We start from the raw sequence: 18848 nt of genomic DNA on the forward strand, positions 1-18848 counted from the left end.
GGAGCCTGATGTGGAACTCCATCCCAGGACCCTGGGATCATTACCTGAGCCAAAGGCAGACGCTCAACCGCTGAGCTGCCTAGGTACCCTGGGGTTGGCTCTTTTTGAGTCAAATTAGATTTGCTCTTCCTGTGACCACACAGCATCCTTGGTTACAAAGGCTTCAGGTGGAAGCTTGCCAGTGGATTGGCAAGTCCACCATTATATGATGAAGGTGAAAATGCAAGTGCAAATCCCACTGAGAGCAAGTGAACAGTGCCACATCTCTGTCTGAAAGTCAGAGACATTTTATAGACTTGCTGCAGAACTTAAAATTAAACTACTCAGTTTCTCCGAACCCACTAAGAGAAGATGGAGCAAAAAGAAGCAGGTGTATATAATTTGGATGGACAGGCTAAATGATAGGGGAAGCAGGAAGGGAGAGAATGTAATTATCTCTCATCTCTCATCTGCCCATGAATGGCTTGTTCCCCAGAAACAGAATCCCGTAACTGCTAGTGCTTGACCACACGTGGCTGAGGGAAGATCTCTTCTGTGGAGATGACAGACACTGTCAGATTGGCAGACCAGAGCAGCCCCTAATGGGAGGGTAGAAAGTTTATGCTGGATGTTGTTGAAAATTTTCCATCCTGGTGCTCAAAAAAAAGAAAAGAAAAGAAAAAAGAAAAAAAAGAAAAAAAAGAAAGAAAGAAAGAAGAAAGAAAGAAAGAAAGAAAAAGCTGTGCATCTTTAAACAGCTGATTTACTTCCCCTGGCTTTTAGTTTTCTGTAGGATAACTAAAAGATTAACCCAAATTCTTTCTAAAGCCTTTATTCCTAGTTTTAAAGCTGCTGATTCTTTGTGTCTAAGTAATTCCAGTGACTTTGCATTTATTCACTATAATGTTGCATTATGAACATTAATATTTCATTAAGTAACTCCTTTATTTGGACCTCAAAACATTTGATATATTTTATGTGTGAGTTAGAGTCTATGGACTACTATTTTCCCATTTTACATATTTCCCTTCAGTGAAATTCAGTGTACATTTTTGTTTTTTACAAATCTCCCTTGATCACATTTATGCTCTGAAGCGTAGTATACCATAAGGTTGATTTACACACATGAACACTCAATGAATGTCAACTGATTCACTCATTTGCAGAATTTATAGCTGAATGAGCTTTATCATTTGTTTCAAATTTGTGCTAACAGACTTAAAAATGTATTATCAGAGTATAAATAGCTAGAACAGTAGTAGTATGCAATATGTATTTTCTTTTAAACACACATACAGTACTTAAGGGTAGAAAACATATTATCCTATGTCACCCTTCCTAATAAGATATTTTGCTGGTTTTCTCTCTCTTCCACTTTCTCTAAAGTCTCTCTGGCTTAAGACTCAGTCAGCTGAAAACAAACATATGGCTACCACGTGGGAGACAATTGAAACTGTGCAAGGCCTGTAGGAGACACTGTAGATATATATATATATATATATATATATATATATATTTTTTTTTTTTTACCATCACAGAAAGCGTTTATTACCACAGAGGAAACCAGGAGATGCCGGAGCCCATGCCCGGCTGCCTGGGCAGTGGGAGTACTCAGGGAGAGGGGACAGTAGGTGGGAACCCCATTAATCATGTTTGGGCAGTTTCTGACCAGCAGTTTGCTCAGGCCGGGAGATACTCTGCCTGGGCCAGTGTGGAAAGCTTGAGGAGACCAGCTTTGACAAGCAGGCTTCCTCCTGGACAAAGCAAAGAACAGCCAGAACCAAGGGCAACAGCCACACAGACATCGAAATCCAATTAGGCTTATTACATCAGAAGTGTGTTTCACCCTGACCATAAAACAAGAGGGAAAAGGGAGCAACTGGGCCCTAGTGGGCTATATACCATGCCCTCTTTTCAATGACAAAACTATTATTCTATATAAATGGATTTCTATAATGTATTCTATAAAACTGGATTAACCACACTTTCTTCTAATCAACAATGAAATAACAACAACTATGGCAGATACGTCAAAATACCTTTAGCTTTTTAGCTTTGGTAAGGGCCGGAGCTGATTCCACTTTGACCTTGAGACTTTCTTTTAATGGATAATTCTGCAGTATATACCATATGAAGAAGAATGTTGGAATGAGACTAATCCACTTTTTTAGGTTCTAGAACTATTGACATCAAGAATTTTTTTAAATTTTATTTTTAAGTAATATCTGTATCCAACATGGGACTTAAACTCACAACCCCCAAATTAAGAGTTGCATGCTCTGCCGAAGGAGCCAGCCAGGTAACCATTCCATATCAAGAGTTTAAACTGAAACAATGGTTGGTCCATTGACCTAGAAGTAGAATTTGTCATAAGGCTTATATTCATGATATTTGTTAACTATATTTATAGTTATGGGATAATTCATATAAATGGGAAGTAGAATTATGCAGGAAGCCCAAACCACCAAACAATGCCACTTGAATGACCAGGGCCAGAACACTAAAGAATTCCAGGTTGAACATAAATTCTTTTGTTTGGGGATCAGAAAGTTCATATCAATTTTGTTCATTAGTGAAGATGAATGTTCATATGTGCTTTGGTGCCATGTAGTTTGGAAACATCACAAAGAAAAATAAAGAAAGTGGGTAGTTGGAGATGTGGGGGGGGGGATATGATTGAGAAAATAGGAAGGTATGACATCAACACAAGAGGAATGACTTAAGAGATGAATAAGGAGCACATTTTTAAAAAGTAATTCAGAAATGGCAACAGAGTGAAACAAAGAACTAGAACTCATCTTACTTGGAGTAAAATGGAGGAGAGGACTGAGTAAGTAACTACTAAAGTCTACAGTGCTCTTGTGTTCCCTTCTTATTCTTGTCTTCTGCCACATAGCACTTCCAGGTACTCATCCAAATATAAAAAGTAGACAGTTGGTACACATTTGTATGTGTGTCAAGAATGGGCTGAAAAGAAAATCTGTAAACAGACTGAGTAGAGGAATTCCAGAAATAACAAATTTTAAATATATCTTCTTTGGTTACCCATCCCCTTGGGCCACCTAGGGAATGGAAATGTGGAACTTGCCCGTAGGGAATTGAAAAGTATTTCATTCTAGTGTCTTTTCTACATATTCATATGTGATTAAGTAAATAATGGTAGTCATTATAACAAAATGGAAAAATGAGAAGAGATGAATTTATGATAGGAGAATGGCCCTTTGAAATTCACTGAATCAGAGTTCAAAGTAACTTGGTTATATTGACCACAAAAAATAAGGGGTCAGCCAGTTGGCAAAACTGCCGAGAAGTAAAGTCCAAGTGACTTGATTGGACTGGACAGAATGTCCAATGACAATGAAGCAAGTGTTCTTCACACCGTGCAGTGTACAAAGGTCATTCCTATTTCCAGTGGATAGCCTAATATGCTCCCTGGTCTACATCCTGGCCTGCCTGGCCTCTCAGCTCTTCCTGGATGGATTCAGCTTCATTTCTTAGAACCATGGATGTTGTTTAAGGTTTAATTTCATATAACATGGGTGGGATCCTCTCAGACGGTGGGATAGAGGGTAGGAGGGCATTTATGTTGAACTATGGCATCTCCTTCATCTGCCTATCACATGCAGTGACTGTAACCAACCATTAGTCTTCTCCCTGTTTTGGGTTTTTTTAAAAAAATTTTATTTAAATTCAATTTGGGGATCCCTGGGTGGCGCAGCGGTTTGGCGCCTGCCTTTGGCCCAGGGCGCGATCCTGGAGGCCCGGGATCGAATCCCACGTCGGGCTTCCGGTGCATGGAGCCTGCTTCTCCCTCTGCCTGTGTCTCTGCCTCTCTCTCTCTCTCTCACTGTGTGCCTATCATAAATAAATAAAAAATTAAAAAAAAAAATTTTAAAAAAATAAATAAATAAATAAATTCAATTTGCCAACATACAGTATAACACCCAGTGCTCATCTCATCATTAACCCTAGGTGTACTGCTTTTTTGGGGGGCCCAGGAGGAACAAGCCGACAAATTACTAACAACCTAATGCAAATTATTTGGACTTGTGTTTTTTCTTTTTCCTCCCTCCCCTATAAAGGAATAGATCTCAGAGCATTTAAGACTGTTATGCATGTTTGGGATAGAGGCAGAGTGGAAGGAAGATGGTGGGACTATGAAGAGAAACCCTGTTTCCTAACTGTACTTGAGATCAGTCTCGAGAATCATAATTCTTTTTGGTTTTTTTATTATTGGAATACTACTCATTTAAGCCATCTTACTTCCTCTTGACTATATGGCACTTTGAGTGCAGAATCACAGATTTCTATGTAATGGTTCTTAAAGCAGTGATAATCTCTTAAAGCAGACCCACTTAGGACATGGTTGTATACATGGGTTTCTTTGCCTTCTACATATATTTTTTACATTTCAATTCTCTCATGGATCATAGTAATTTCTTCCAGAAGGTAGCTGATAAAAAGAGAAAAACTGAGCTCATAAAGTCTTTGGGAACAGTGTCTCATGACAGTATGACCACTCCTCTGGGCTGCTTATGGGAACAAGATAGGTTTTTCTGCTAATGACATATCTTTTATACTCTATTGTCCATGGTCTGCATAAGATTTTGGAAATAATACGAGAGCCTATAGCAGAATGGAATATTGGAAAATATTAAATGGAAATATTAAATACCAAATGAAAAATCTTGAATGAATGTATACAACTTCAAAATGATCTGCAGCTAAGGAATCACCAATGCCAAAATGATCGAGTTGACTACTTAGGACCTTTCCACACTTGCTAAATTAATCTGTAGTAGAGGAAGGAAATAATAAGGAAATATGCAATAATAAGAAAAGTAAACACCCTCTTTAACAGGGCAATACCTGTCCCTCATTAATAATACGCATTTCTATTTCTTGTCATTTACTGTGTTGTTGGCACAATGCAAATACTTAAGCGCATTACCTCATTTTATCCTCACAACACCCCTGTGAAAGTGGTTATTAATACTTTCATTTTATGGATAAAGGAATGAAACTTAGATAAAGCAGCATGCTCAGTTAAAAATTGGCAGAATTAGATCTTGAACCCAGATCTACCCTATTATATACACCATATTAAACTCCTGCCATGTGATGTAGAAGGGAAGTGTTAGGTTTTTTTTTTTTTTAAATATATTCATGGTTTTAATTATTGGAGAAATTTGGCTGAATGACTCATTAAAGGTCATATGACAAGGAGATTGTGGACAAGACAATTAAATGAGTAGGCTAGCAACAACTACTTACCTAGTACCTCCAGGCAAATGATTTTGGAATAGGTGTGATATACAAGTCAACTGGAAGATGGCATATAGTAGAAAGAATATAGGCGATAGAGACAGACAGTCCTTGGAGAAACTCTCACCTCTACAACAGAGAGTTCTTGGACAACTTACTTAACTATTCTGAGACACAAGTTTCTTAATCAAATATAAAGATAGTAAGATCTACCTTGCAGGATTGTTGCTAAGTGTATGGCAGAGAATCTAGCTTATACTAGGCACTAAATAGATGATGATTATTGTTACTACTTGGTACTTGGACATTTGAATTTAAAAGTCAACAATGACTATTTTGTATATAGACAATCATGCAAAAAAGCTTTCTATAAACGTAGAAACAGAGACATTCTTGTTTACTTTTTAAAGTGCTGATTTTGTTACATTGAAGCAGGAATATTTTGTGAAAAATAAACGTTATCGAGTTATAATTTACATAATATAAAATGTGCAATTTTCAAGTGTACAGTTTAAAGAATTTTAGTAAATGTATCTGCCTTTGAAACTGGCACCACAATGAAGACACAGATTATTTCCATATTATTACACAAAATCCCCATAAGCCTACTCTACTCCTCCCCCAGGAAACCACAGTCTGATTTTTTTTTCAGTTAGCCTAGTTTTATCCCCTTTAGAAGTTCATGTAAGTGGGAATTATACAGAGGGGACCCTTTTGTGTCTGTTCTTTTGCTCAGCATGTCTGCTAAATTCATACATATTATTGCTCAATCAGAGGTTCATTTGTTTTTCTTGGTGAGTAGTATTTCATGCTATGAAATTATGTGTTTTCCAGATGGGGCTATTATGAATAAAGCTGCTGTGAGCATTCATCTACAAATTATTCTATGAATGTATTTTTTGGTAAGTACTTAGGGGCAGAATTGCATCTTTAGAATAGGTACATGTTTAATTTCACAAGAAACTGTAAAATCTTTTTATTAATAATTATATTATTTACCTTCACACCAGCCATATACAGAGTTCTTGTTGTTCTGCATCCTTGCCAACCCCTGAATATTTCAGGGTTTTTTTTTTCCATTTTAGTCATTGGTTATGAAGTGATATCTCATCGTTGTTTTAATTTGCATTTCTTTAATGACTAATAATTTTGAGCATTCCTGTCATGTGCTATTTTTCATGTGTTACACATTTGTGAAATATATATTCTAATCTTTTGCCCAATTTTTTATTTTTTTATATTCTATTGAGAAGGAAGAGGTTTGTGTACGTTCTGAACACAGACTTATTTATGTGACACATACGCATTACAAATATTTTCTCTGTCTTGGCCTTACCTTTTCATTTTCTTAATGATGTCTTTTGAAGAACAAGAGTTTGTAATTTTGATAAAATCTAGTTCACCAGTTTGTCTTCTTTTATGGTTAGTACTTTTTTTTGTCTTGTCAAAGAAATCTTTTTCTAGCTCAAGTTCACAAGATTTCCTTCTACGTTTTCTTCTAAAAGCTTTGTAAGACAGCCTTCTCTATAAGTCTGTGGTCCATTTAACATATTTTGGGGTATAGTGTGAGATAGGAGTTGAGGATTATTTGTTTCCACATGGATATCCAGTTGATACAGCACTATTTGTTGAAAAGACCATTCTTCCTTTAAGATGCCCCTTGGCAGCTATGTCAAAAATCTGTTTACCTTTTATGTATAGAACTCTTTCTGGACTCCATATTATTTTTCACTAATGTATTATTCTTATGCCATTATCACACTGTCTTGATTATTGTAGATAGTAAGTATTGAAATTACATAGTGAAATTACATAGTGAAAGTCCTTCAATTTTATATATATATTTTTTACTAAAAATATTCTGATCATCTTAGGTTCATTGCATTTCCACATGTACTTCGGAAATAGCCTGTCAATTTCTACCTAAAATACTGCTGGAATTTTCACTAAGTTACATTGAATCTATAGACCAATTTGGGTACCATTTACATTTTAATAATAAGAATTTTCCAATCCATGAACATGGTATATCACTCCACTTATTCAGATCTTCTTTAATTTCTTACAGCAAGGTTTTGTAATGTTCAGTATAAAAGCGAGGCATCTTTTGTTTTAGATTTATTCATAAGTATTTTATGTGTTTTGAAGTTATTATAAGTGAAAATATTTAAATTTAATTTTCTAGTTTGTTGCTAGTTTATAGAAATACAACTGATTTTATATATTGACTTAATATCCCCTTAAAAACTCTTTTTCATTAATATGTAAAGAGAATTACAAAAGACTGCAAAAGAGGTGTGGTGGATGTAAATAAAAGAGAGAAAAGGTCGAGAAATGCTCAGCATGACTGTATGTAAACAATTTTAGAATATAGATAAGGAAAAAATCCCACCATTTCAGTTAACTATTGCTATATGACAAACCATCCCCAAACGTTGGGCTTAAAAGAACCTACCTACTGTTATTTTACAATCCTTTGGGTTAGCTGAGTGGTTCCTCTACTATATTAACTTGGGCTCACTCACACAGATACATTCAGTTATATCTTTGTCTAAGAAATATATATATGATACATATTTATCTGTGAATGAATCATTTTATTGGGGAAGATAATTTTGACCATAAAAAAAATCTACTGAAAAGGACATGAATAATTCATTTCATATAATCACAATATTGGATATAACCAGATATTTTCAAAAATATTCACTTGCTATTTTTTCTAAGATTTTATTTATTCATGAGAGACACAGAGAGAGAGAGAGAGGCAGAGACACAGGCAGAGGGAGAAGCAGGCTCCATGCAGGGAGCCTGACATGGGACTTGATCCCGAGTCTCCAGGATCATGCCCTGGGCTGAAGTCGGCACTAAACTGCTGAGCCACCAGAGCTGCTCTCACTTGCTATTTAATCTCAAGATTTAACACTTTGCAACTATTTATGGTAATTCATAAAAATCTAGAAGATAAAAAAATTATAAGGTATTTTATTTACTTTTTAAATAATTTTAACCCATCACAGAATCAATAAAAGGGTTGCATAAGAGGAGGCAGGAGCAATATTTGTATGTATGAAAGTTATGTTTAAACATGGATAAGAAGGAAATTATTTCTAAATGAATGGTTAATAATACATTAATACATATGCATCTATTCCAAAATTTCTAATATATAATATGCTCAAACATTATTTTTCTGTGCCATAATTTTTCCTTTACTGTCATTTATCTTAGTAACCATAGTCCCAGCTGGCTAGTCCAGAAACTGGGAAGTCATCCCTCAGGTCGCCCAGTCCTTTACCTCAGTATCCAACCCACCAAATGATCCACTGGACCTGCTTAAAATTTTCAGGCATTTTTACTTCTCACTAACTTCATTTCACACACTCTGCACATGTCACCAATTATCTCTCTCTTAGGCAATAACTTCCTAAACAATCTCCCCACATTCACCAATGCCCACCATTCACATATTCCATACAGCAGCCAGGATGACTTCTTTACAAACATACTTCTGACCTTGCCATTCCTGTCACTACAACGATTTAAGAGATTCTCACTGCCCTTGAGATAAAATAGAAAGCCCATGCTATGGCCTAATGAACCCTGTTCTTGCCTCCTCTGTAGGTCCAATGGCACCACCATCCCTTTCTCCTCACAGCCCTACCCCCTTACACTGCTACTATTTGTTGCAACGTCCAGACAAAGCTGTCATGCTTTCTCCCATCAGGGCCTTTTTTACATGAACCACTCTTTCCTCTTCTCTTTTGCTAGCCAACTTTATCTATTTCTTCAAGTCTCAGTTTGAAGGTCATTTCTTTCTGGAGACTTTCCCAAAACCCCAAGACAAGATCAGCTCCTTGTCTTTTGCACATACATAGTATACTGAACTTCTTTGTAAAGCTGGCCTTGCTCGTAATTACATGTTCAGTGTTTGTCTTCCCAACTGAACTATCATTTCCATAAGGATATAAGTTTCATCAGTATATTCATCCAAGCTGTTTATTTCCATCTGTAAGAATGATGACTTTCTTTATGTATTGTGTGTGGACCAAGTACAATATCTGTTCTCAACACATGTTAATAAGTAGTAATCATAAAAATACTTTGTCCTAGCCTGGTATGGTTTCAACAAACATGTATTACACTCCCAGAATCAGTGTGCCAAATGAAAAGTCACTTCAGTTGTCTCAGCATGGGAACTGAAGTATTTACTCACTTGGGAGAGAAATGGGCATAATTTAACCAGAATAGCAGAACGTCTGCTCCAGAGGTCTTGGGCTGAGGCAATTGGAACCTTAATCTCACTAAAATGACAGGGTCTTGGCGGAGGTGAATGGGAAATCTTGCCCAATACTTGACCACACCAAACTGGATTTAGTCAGGCTCTCACATTGACATGTACCGGTATCTACATGTTTCTTAATTTTAAAAGGGTAAGGGTAACTTAATTGTAAACAAAGCAGTTTTCTAATAGACTAAAGAGTTTTAGAGTTATCCTATTTAAATATTCATTTATAAATTGAATAATTTGTTCAACTCAGCTGTTGTTCACGTCTTCTTAGAACTCTGGATATTTTATACACTGTCCTTTGTTGAGAATGGTGTCTGGGCAGTTCAATAATAACTGCATGGTGGATTGTGAATGAGAGGAGAAGGAACTTTAAAATGATCTAACACTAAACTACAAAGTTTACGTGGCAAAATGCAATGCATAAGCATTGAGATAGGGTTCCTAAAAATACTATGACTTGTCCTGGGAAATAACAGAGCCTGCTAAGAGCAACTCCAGCTGCATTCCAAATGGTGATATTTTCATATGTGAAGTGCAAAATGATCATTTAGTGATCTTTTAAGCAAGCCACAGAGGAAATCCGCAAATTACAACAGACTTTGTGTTGACACTTATGTACACAATCAAATAGGCTTTTCTCTAAGTATCTCCATTAAAGGCTTGCTTTCAAAAAAGAAAAATATCCTCTACAAGTAGCTAGAGGAACAAAGAATAAATATAAACAGAAACTGCTGTTTTCTTTATCAATACATTTTTACTATGCTATAACCTTGTACTAATAACCAGTTTTAAATAAGTGATTGGTGAAAAGTTGACACAGTTTACTCATTTCCTTATAAATAAATAGGTATCATCAAATTGATTATTTCTAGAAAGAAATAATATACCTTACTGATGATACTAAGGGACCACTAAATAAAATACTGCTATAATGTGCCATATTATTCTTAATCACCTATAACAAAAAGACTTATCTGTCATGATCGTACTCCAACTTAATTTCTGAGAATAGAGATTGGCTAGAGATTGAGACTGTACGATGTCTAAAGAGGTTTTAAAAGAAAATTGTCTATATCTTCAGTATGTACCCCCTATTTTGGCATTTCCCTTGGAGACAAACTAAATTTCTAATTGCTTACTTGCTATTAGGATGATTGATTATTGTTTAATGAATCAACATCCTGCTGAGTTGTTATGGAGCCCAAATTCTATTTGAGTTACATGTTAGGACTACTTTTCAGACTTTTGAGGCTAGTATACAATAATTGCAAGAACTAAACACTCCATGCCTGCCAAACTATTAACAGAATAGTTATAAGTGAGAAAATTGTCCCCCAAAAAAGTGCCAGTGAGTTTTAGAGTAATACTGAAAACCAGTGACATGTTGGGGAGATGTACTGAAACAAAATGTCAATTTGGGGGACAGGGATGCTGTAATGTAGAACTAGATGTATGTAGTAGCGTTGTAATGAGGGAATCTAGAGTTTGGTTTTGAAACCATTCTCAACAGATTCTCAATTGCTTGGACATTTTCTCAATTTCTTGTAGCAATTCCTAAAAGAAAGGAAGACAATAGTAGACGTTATTTTAATGTCTCTACTCATCTTCCAAAAATTTCATGTCTTCAGAACATGGCTTCCACTGAGACATCTGAAGTTAAACAGCTTCTGGATTTACCGATACAGGCTACTTGCTACTAGGAATTTGAGAAATTCTTGGGAGGTGTCTCACCAGGAACTCAAGAAATGGAATTTTAGGTGTGGTTAACAAATGACTTGAAACTGCTTTAGTAGCCCTCCTTGGAAACAGAAAAATGTTTTCTATAGGTCTAGTGGGCTTCAAGTGACACAATGCTTTCCTTTCCATAGTGGACTTCCTCATTGCTCAAGCAGGAGTGTATGGCAAGATGGGGACGTGCTGGAAGCCCTATGTCAAGTTCTTAACTGTGAGTGGGTAGAAACTGCTCTTGCATTCATAGAGAAAACCATTGAAATAAGTCATCCTCTAGGGGGCAATAGAGTCTGATATAGGCTCATAATTGCCTGGATCAAGTTCCTGAGGGAAGGATCAATTAGGAAGAATTATTAAACAGTTTTATACTTCAGAATACATGAAGCAGTCTTCAACTTTACTATAGTTTCTCAGAATCTCCCTGAATTTTTGTGGTTAGTGAATCTAACTGGGGCTGACGTAGGCCAAGAGCTTCCCTGCAGGAGTATTACAGATGGATAAGCCTAAACCCCAGATCTAGGGAGGACTTGAAGAAAAAAGGATGAGGCAAGGCTGACTCAGCCTCTCTAAGTGGGTTGCTTTATTTAAAGTGAGGTTTCTGATGGTGGGCCCCCCCTCCTCTTACTAGGGGAGTGCCAGGTTGGGAAGGGTCCTCATTTAACAACAGTGTATATTTTCAACTATGCAATTCCCTACATTTTATAGTACCTAGAATAGGAGAAAAGTTTTCTGAACCATTTCTGATTCCCCCAAACTTTGGTGGTTCGGCTTGGTCCCATACTGCCTCAATTGTGTTGGTGCAGGTCATCCAGGAGCTAAGTGCCCATGTCATAGAATTCTCAGTGTGCCCAGGTGGCTCCTGATTAAATGTCCAACTTTTGATCGCGGCTTGGGTGATGATCTCAGGGTTGTGAGATCCAGCCCAGGGTCCGGGTCCGTGCTAGGTGTAGAGCCTGCTTGAGATGCTTTCTTCCTTTCCTCTTTCTTCCTTTCTTCCTTTCCTCCCCCACCTCCACCCCCGCCCCACCACATACACATATGTATTCTCTCTCTTTCAAAAAAAAAAAAAGAAGAATTCTGTGAAATCACCTTCCTCCTCATGTGAGGAGGAGTACCCTCCTGAAATGAGTACTGAAAACGGGTACCCTGGGTGTGCATTAAAATCCTGCAACTGAGGATCCCTGGGTGGCTCAGCAGTTTTGCGCTGCCTTCAGACCAGGGCCTGACCTGGAGACCCGGAATCGAGTCCCATATCGGGCTCCCTGCATGGAGCCTGCTTCTCCCTCTACCTGTGTCTCTGCTTCTCTCTCGCTCTCTCTCTCTCTCTGTATCTCTCACGAATAAATAAATAAAATCTTTTTAAAAATCCTACAACTGATGCATTTCTTTTCCAATCTTTTAGGAGAAATTTAGATGGACACAGGCATGGTCTACTTTCCACAGTAGGTGGTGGGAGCCTGTCTGACTCAAGCAAAGAGGAAAAACATGTTGGAGTGTGAAGCGTAGGGGTGGTGAGTTGTGCAAACACATATGGCATTCTCCTCTTGGTAGTGTGAATAAAGATCTAATGAAGCCAAAGGTAACAGAGAAAATAGAATTACTTTGCAAATATACATAGCTTCCCTCAACTCTTTGTTTTCTTCCAAGGAGAAAGTCTTCCTGGTTGGATCTCATTTTCTTTCTTTCTTTTTTTTTTTTAAATACTTTATTTATTCATTTGATACAGAGAGAAAGAGAGATCACAAGTGGAGAGGAGGGTCAGAGGGAGAGGGAGAAGCAGACTCTTCACTGAGCAGGGAGCAGGGAGCCCCACTCGAGCCTTGATCCCAGGACCCTGAGATCATGACCTGAGCTGAAAGCAGACCCTTAACCAACTGAGCCACTCTGGTGTCCCTGGATCTCATTTTCTATGCAGAGATTGAATGATGGGATAATTCTTATGAGAAAAGCTATCAAAACCCAGGGAAAGAGTAAACTTGACAGGGAAAGTCATGCAGCTGAGAGTGTGTCTATAGGCAGCTCTAGCTATTGGTAAGAGGCTGGTGGGAGGGTCCCTCCTCTCCAAGGAGGCAGATGAGAGAGAGGGTGGCAGTGGGAAGATCATGTTAAGGGGCTAAGTTAAGTTTATAAGGATATGAGGAAAAAAACTGTCCATGAAAAAGAATGTGAAGTCATGTGGCTTGTATTAACAACACACGATCCATTTGTAGGCAAATTTTCCCCCACCAAGAGACTTAGTAAAGATTCCAACTGCTTTTATTTACTATTTGAAAACAGGCCATTTGGGGACAGGGACTCAATTATATTTCAATTATAATTAAATAGTATATTGATTTGGAATACTATTGTCTACTTATTATCCAAAGTTACTTCTTCTAGTTCTTACTTCACTTTATATTTTGATAATACACTTTCCTAAGTAGCAATAAATCTGAGAAATATTTTAGAAATGTATTTTTAAATCAATAAAAAAATAAAGTTCTAGCCGGGTATTACCAGGCTTCCTGCCAAGTACAGTAATTGTTACTTGTGGAATTTTCTTAGAATGGCCAAGGCATTTGACTCAATAACTATAACTCTGGAATGAGTAGCTGGGTGGAGACATTCGTCTGTTGGAAAGTTGGTGGGTAGGTCAAGCCCATATGCTGGAAGAAGAGATTTATGGATAGATTCACTCAGCACATCCAAGAAACAGGGTATATGTTTTCTTCAAATTCAACATTGAATTTGACTCTCTTATGCTCTTTCTTTTAACCATTTCTTTGCATCCCCCCCCCCACTTTTCTTTTTTTGTTGTGGTTCTTTATACTTTACCAATACACTATTTATTAAATTATACTCTTTTGGATATGTAAGTACAAAGACCACACTTAGGTCATGTTAAAAAGGGGAGGTCAGTTTTGTAAGAACACAATGGACTGGAAAGACCCCCAAAGCTGTGAGGAACTGAAGCAGTGATAGGGACCCTAAAGCCACAACATCACTGCTCAACCAAACACTGAATACATGGCTCTCAGTCAGATTTTGACATTTTTCTCTCTGAATTTCTTTGCTCTTCTTTCCAGTTAGGTAGTGTATGGAACAAACCTAAAGAAATGCAGAATATAAGTGTAAGCAACTAAATTGCAAATGGTAGACCCTGAGTACCAAAAGTAACTTAAAAAAATTCATTTGTGAATGGGCTGGTTTATCTCCAAAGTCTTAGTTAGGATATGCCTTAATGTAGAGAACAATTCAAGAATGATTTTAAGGGATCCCTGGGTGACGCAGCGGTTTAGTGCCTGCCTTTGGCCCAGGGCACGATCCTGGAGACCCGGGATCGAATCCCACATCGGGCTCCCAGTACATGGAGCCTGCTTCTCCTTCTGCCTATGTCTCTGCCTCTCTCTCTCTCTCTCTCTCTCTCTCTCTCTGTGACTATCATAAATAAATTTAAAAAAAAAGAATGATTTTAAATTTTAAAGACATTTTCACAGTTGCACCTTTGTGAGGTTCTGAGCATGATTACAATACTTTTGATTTCCTCCCCTGGTTTATTTCAATCCATTGAATGTATTTGTGAACAATTCATTGTTGCTTTCAAAAGTCAAACCATTAATCTAAACAATTAAAAAGTATGACTTTTTCTCTTTTTTTATTTGCCCATACTTTAAAAATCCTAAACCACAAGATGCGGTTGTACACATCTTATGTGGGACTTTGCTCATATGTGGCTCCATATCCCAAGGAGCCTGGGGCTGTTAGGGGCTCAGTGTGACTCATTTATTCTATTTTTCCCTTGCACATAAGTCACTTTGATATCTGTTATTTTGGAAAATTACTATACCTCCTCAAGATACTATTTGGCTTCTTTGTCAGTTAATGTAGACAAAAAGATCACTACATTTTCTAGGAAACTGGTCAACCAACCAAACAAAAAATGCTCAAGGAGACAATGGTCCTCCCTTACATCTGTAGTATCTGAAATATTTCCTTGCCTCTTCCACTAAGATATATGATGCCTTACCCTCACATCTACTTTAAATAAATTTAAACATTATTTTTTAAAAAGATTTTATTTATTTATTCATGAGAGACACAGAGAGAGAGAGGCAGAGACAGGCAGAAGGAGAATCAAGGAGACTTGATTCTAGGACCCTGGGATCATGACCTGAGCTGAAGGCAGACGCTCAACCACTTAGCCGCCCAGGTGCCCTAAATTTAAACATTATTTAAAGGCTATTTATAGAACCTTTCAATTCATGAATCACTAGAAGTTAATTTGTTTTGCTTTGGACTCAGCCCTTGACCACATGGAGAAGGAAGCTCAATAAGTAGTACAGGCCTGACAGAATGGCAGCTAGCTGGGAAAAACATGGTGCTTAAGCTAGACTCAGAATGGAGCTTATTAACATTGTGTAACTGTGAAGCATCCAAGAACTACATTTATTACAAATCCAAGAATAAATGAGGTCATTTGTTTCAGGCTTGCTAGAATTTTGCTTTGGGATTTTATGGGGGAGATGGTCCTCCTTGTGAGCCTTCCTGAACTGCTAAGGTAGGACAGCTAAAATGTGTACCTTTCAGAGCCCCCTAAAGCTAGGGCTCAATAATTCGTCTCTGCAATCAGATGGGATGCACAAAACCTGAACCTGAGGCAAGGCAGTTTCTCCTTCTTCCATTTCTGCTGATTTTGCTGGCAAACGTGATTATGTGGGAATTGGGGTTGCCTGCTGCAGAGGTCACAGGATCGATTCTGTAGTTTTGTGGGGCTAGGACTAGCACAGAGCCCAGGAGGGACAAGAGGGCTCTGGAGCTAACAACTGTACCTTCCAGATCCCTGGACTGCAGCTAAGGTAAGTGTTCCCAGAGCAATAGTTCCAGGGACTGCTTCCAGCTTCCCAGCTTTTCTAAATGTGGTCTAGGTAACAGTTCCTTTGGCGAGCCAGTGTTACAGAATCATTCTGCAATTATTGCTGGAGGCCAGGCTAACATCCAATTCTCCATCTCTTTCAAGGATTTTATAAAGACCTAATTCCCTGATTTAAGGTACTTCCTGCTTAAGCTAGAGCGTTTTCTGTTATCTCTGACTGCATCCTGATTGATAATAGCATTTGAGACATTGGAGTAGACATTTAGCGTACTTGGATTTGAAGGAAATGAGGATTGACTTACTGTAAAATGATGGATTAATAATAATCCATGGCACCTGGAATGCAGTGCCTATAGAAAACATAGCTGTGAGGGGCACCTGGGTGGCTCAGCTGGTTAAGCCTCAGACTTTTTTTTTTTAAGATTTGTATTTATTTATTCATGAGAGACACAACAGAGAGAGAGAGAGGCAGAGACATAAGCAGAGGGAGAGGGAGAAGCAGGCTCCATGGGACTCAATCCTGGGACTCCAGAATCACGCCCTGGGCCAAAGGCAGGCACTAAACTGCTGAGCCACCCAGGGATCCCCAGCCTCTGACTCTTTTTTTTTTTTTTTATGATAGTCACACACAGAGAGAGAGAGAGAGGCAGAGACATAGGCAGAGGGAGAAGCAGGCTCCATGCACTGGGAGCCCGACGTGGGACTTGATGCCGGGTCTCCAGGATCGCTCCCTGGGCCAAAGGCAGGCGCGCTAAACTGCTGCGCCACCCAGGGATCCCCCAGCCTCTGACTCTTGATTTTCAGCTTCGGTTGTGATCTCAGGGCTGTAGGGTGGAGCCCCACTTCAGGCCCCATGCTCAGCAACGATCTGCTTAAGATTCTCTCTCCCTTCCCTTCTGCATCTCCACTCACTCAAGCGTGCTCTCTCTAAAATAAATGAATAAATAAATCTTAAAAAAAAAAAAAGCAAAAGCCACATAGCTTTGATAATTGAATGATAAGGGCCATGGGAGAGTAAATGTGACAAATAGGGGAAAAACTGGCTGCTGAAAACTGTACTGGAGAGATTAAAAAAAGAAATGAGAAATTGAGGGCTTTAAATTTTCCACTCACTACCAGGGAACTAGGACATTTTTAGCCTTACAAGAATTTTCTTTTTTGTGGGTTGTCGGTAGCCAGAAATCAATCACAGAGTCTGACTCAATGGCCTATCAAATTACAGCATAGGTTGAATTCACAGACTTGCCAGATTTCTTATGTGAAAATGCATTGCTTGGGAAGAGGAAAGTTCTAAGAATCATGGATATGAGCCTTGAGAGGATTTGGAAAATTCTGTTTATCCAAAACTAAAGCCACCGACCTTCCCGTGACAGCAAATGTAGCTCCTTCTACCTGGTGTACTAATCTTCCTGTGCTTTAAAAACCTGCTGTGACCTTCACTGATGTAGTCCACCTTGTCTGTGAGTGCTAATTTGCCTCATACATCCTCACATCTTGTGAGTTGGAGTCAACATAGAAGAGGAAAGCTTTTCCTAACCAATATATGTGGTCTGGGCAGGAAGAGGTGCAATCCAGAGTAGCACCACTGTTCATATGTTGAAGACAATCTTGCGAAGTTGTTGCTTTCTACCTCACTACGACCAGGGGATCCAAAGCTCCAACTGACCAGCCATCAGTTCTGTGTCAATGCCCAGTACCAAGCATCAAGTCAACCCAAAACAAATCATTTGAGAATTGGGAAGATAGTAGTTCTCCAAAGGAGTATGTGGATATGATTGCCAGAAGAAGGGAAAGGAATGTGTGGCAAAAACAACTGTTGTGTTGTCCGAGAAGCCACTGCCATATGTATCTCGAATGCCGTCAGAATGCCTGAAAATCTGCCACGAGCAACTTGCTACTGCCATTTAAGATTGGCCCAGTTTAAAAATGGCGAACACTTCTTATTTAGAGTCTTCCCATCATTGTACAGATGAGAGGTTGAATAATCTGTCTAGACTGGTAGAAATGAGACTTGATAGAGAGCCGTTTGACCACAAAACCCCTACTCATAGCACATTCTATGAAATTCAAAAGGCACAGTTAAGGGATGTGTTGTGAAAAATAAATTTCTTTTACACCTGTATTCCACAGATACTAGTTTATCTGCCACTTGGGTGACCTGAAGCCTGGTCTGGGTACTCCTAGGATGCATGTCCCCACAGCCTGCTGTCTTTCTTGTTAGCACCTCAGGGGCACCCCCAAGGCTGAGGACGGAGCTGGAGTGAATACAGCAGAACAGAATGTGGTGAATTCCCTTTCCTACGGCATTGGAGTATCACCCTTGAAGAGAACAGGTGGATGGACTGGTGAAAGGGAAGCCGCATCCCACCCTTTCCCACAGCTAAGCAGCTCTCAGGCCAATGCAATGCCAGGACTTCATCCATGTCCACAAAATGCTCAGGAGACACACAGGAAAAGTCTGTCTCCTGCATCTGCTTCAACACACTAGCTCTCTGACCACAGAGCAGTCGCTTACACTGACTCCTCCAAACACCTGGATTAGGCTTGGGTCAGATTGCTACAGCCCGCAGGAGAGAGCCAGGAAGGGGCTAGTCAGACATGGCTTGCAGCCCCAGAATTCTATCTTTTGTCTTTTCATCTTCTGGGTATTTTCCCCAAGGCTCAACTGGTCTTGAACACTCCTGCCAAGGAGTGGCTCCGGCAGCCAGTAACCACATAAAAACCCTTGCT

This window comes from Canis aureus, chromosome 10 (assembly GCF_053574225.1).
Source record: "Canis aureus isolate CA01 chromosome 10, VMU_Caureus_v.1.0, whole genome shotgun sequence".
NCBI lineage: Eukaryota > Metazoa > Chordata > Mammalia > Carnivora > Canidae > Canis > Canis aureus.